This window comes from Schistocerca piceifrons, unplaced genomic scaffold (assembly GCF_021461385.2).
Source record: "Schistocerca piceifrons isolate TAMUIC-IGC-003096 unplaced genomic scaffold, iqSchPice1.1 HiC_scaffold_1076, whole genome shotgun sequence".
Lineage (NCBI taxonomy): Eukaryota > Metazoa > Arthropoda > Insecta > Orthoptera > Acrididae > Schistocerca > Schistocerca piceifrons.
The window spans coordinates 35001-37500 of record NW_025726881.1 but is presented as its reverse complement, the minus strand read 5'-3'; the positions used below and the strand labels follow the sequence as shown (position 1 = coordinate 37500).

Genomic DNA, 2500 nt, shown 5'->3' with positions numbered 1-2500 from the left:
CGGCGGGGTCGTGTCCGGTTGCCTTTCCACTCGCCGCGGGGTGGGGCCGTTCCGGTGTGCGGTGGGCCGCACTTCTCCCCTAGTAGGACGTCGCGACCCGCTGGGTGCCGGCCTACGGCCCGGGTGCGCAGCCTGTCCTTCCGCGGGCCTCGGTTCGCGTCTGTTGGGCAGAGCCCCGGTGTCCTGGCTGGCTGCCCGGCGGTATATCTGGAGGAGTCGATTCGCCCCTTTGGGCGCTCGGGCTCCCGGCAAGCGCGCGCGGTTCTTCCCGGATGACGGACCTACCTGGCCCGGCCCCGGACCCGCGCCGCTGTTGGCTCGGGATGCTCTCGGGCGGAATAATCGCTCCCGTCAGCGGCGCTTCAGCTTTGGACAATTTCACGACCCGTCTTGAAACACGGACCAAGGAGTCTAACATGTGCGCGAGTCATTGGGCTGTACGAAACCTAAAGGCGTAATGAAAGTGAAGGTCTCGCCTTGCGCGGGCCGAGGGAGGATGGGGCTTCCCCGCCCTTCACGGGGCGGCGGCCTCCGCACTCCCGGGGCGTCTCGTCCTCATTGCGAGGTGAGGCGCACCTAGAGCGTACACGTTGGGACCCGAAAGATGGTGAACTATGCCTGGCCAGGACGAAGTCAGGGGAAACCCTGATGGAGGTCCGTAGCGATTCTGACGTGCAAATCGATCGTCGGAGCTGGGTATAGGGGCGAAAGACTAATCGAACCATCTAGTAGCTGGTTCCCTCCGAAGTTTCCCTCAGGATAGCTGGTGCTCGTACGAGTCTCATCCGGTAAAGCGAATGATTAGAGGCCTTGGGGCCGAAACGACCTCAACCTATTCTCAAACTTTAAATGGGTGAGATCTCCGGCTTGCTTGATATGCTGAAGCCGCGAGCAAACGACTCGGATCGGAGTGCCAAGTGGGCCACTTTTGGTAAGCAGAACTGGCGCTGTGGGATGAACCAAACGCCGAGTTAAGGCGCCCGAATCGACGCTCATGGGAAACCATGAAAGGCGTTGGTTGCTTAAGACAGCAGGACGGTGGCCATGGAAGTCGGAATCCGCTAAGGAGTGTGTAACAACTCACCTGCCGAAGCAACTAGCCCTGAAAATGGATGGCGCTGAAGCGTCGTGCCTATACTCGGCCGTCAGTCTGGCAGTCATGGCCGGTCCTTGCGGCCGGCCGCGAAGCCCTGACGAGTAGGAGGGTCGCGGCGGTGGGCGCAGAAGGGTCTGGGCGTGAGCCTGCCTGGAGCCGCCGTCGGTGCAGATCTTGGTGGTAGTAGCAAATACTCCAGCGAGGCCCTGGAGGGCTGACGCGGAGAAGGGTTTCGTGTGAACAGCCGTTGCACACGAGTCAGTCGATCCTAAGCCCTAGGAGAAATCCGATGTTGATGGGGGCCGTCATAGCATGATGCGCTTTGTGCTGGCCCCCGTTGGGCGAAAGGGAATCCGGTTCCTATTCCGGAACCCGGCAGCGGAACCGATACAAGTCGGGCCCCTCTTTTAGAGATGCTCGTCGGGGTAACCCAAAAGGACCCGGAGACGCCGTCGGGAGATCGGGGAAGAGTTTTCTTTTCTGCATGAGCGTTCGAGTTCCCTGGAATCCTCTAGCAGGGAGATAGGGTTTGGAACGCGAAGAGCACCGCAGTTGCGGCGGTGTCCCGATCTTCCCCTCGGACCTTGAAAATCCGGGAGAGGGCCACGTGGAGGTGTCGCGCCGGTTCGTACCCATATCCGCAGCAGGTCTCCAAGGTGAAGAGCCTCTAGTCGATAGAATAATGTAGGTAAGGGAAGTCGGCAAATTGGATCCGTAACTTCGGGATAAGGATTGGCTCTGAGGATCGGGGCGTGTCGGGCTTGGTCGGGAAGTGGGTCAGCGCTAACGTGCCGGGCCTGGGCGAGGTGAGTGCCGTAGGGGTGCCGGTAAGTGCGGGCGTTTAGCGCGGGCGTGGTCTGCTCTCGCCGTTGGTCGGCCTCGTGCTGGCCGGCGGTGCAGGATGCGCGCGCCTGCGCGGCGTTCGCGCCCCGGTGCTTCAACCTGCGTGCAGGATCCGAGCTCGGTCCCGTGCCTTGGCCTCCCACGGATCTTCCTTGCTGCGAGGCCGCGTCCGCCTTAGCGTGCTCCTCCGGGGGCGCGCGGGTGCGCGGATTCTCTTCGGCCGCCATTCAACGATCAACTCAGAACTGGCACGGACTGGGGGAATCCGACTGTCTAATTAAAACAAAGCATTGCGATGGCCCTAGCGGGTGTTGACGCAATGTGATTTCTGCCCAGTGCTCTGAATGTCAACGTGAAGAAATTCAAGCAAGCGCGGGTAAACGGCGGGAGTAACTATGACTCTCTCTTCCTTCTGGCCCGCGCCCTTCCGGAACGCCTGCTTCGCGCGCGGACGTCCCTTCTCCCGAAAACGGCTGCACCAACATCCCCCGCTGACTTTCGCCCCATTACGGTCTGCTCGGTGTTGGCGCGGACCTTTCACAAGGTTCTCGCGTCACGCCT

General features: G+C 61.5%; 1 non-coding gene across 1 annotated transcript in view; it reads left to right on the top strand.

The window, feature by feature from the left end:
- The window catches only part of LOC124727051, a 6530-nt gene that overhangs the window by 536 nt on the left and 3494 nt on the right, over positions 1-2500 (top strand). The window contains exon 1 of the ribosomal RNA XR_007006897.1: positions 1-2500. This exon is cut by the window's left edge and continues 536 nt beyond it; it is cut by the window's right edge and continues 3494 nt beyond it. This is a non-coding gene — a ribosomal RNA (large subunit ribosomal RNA).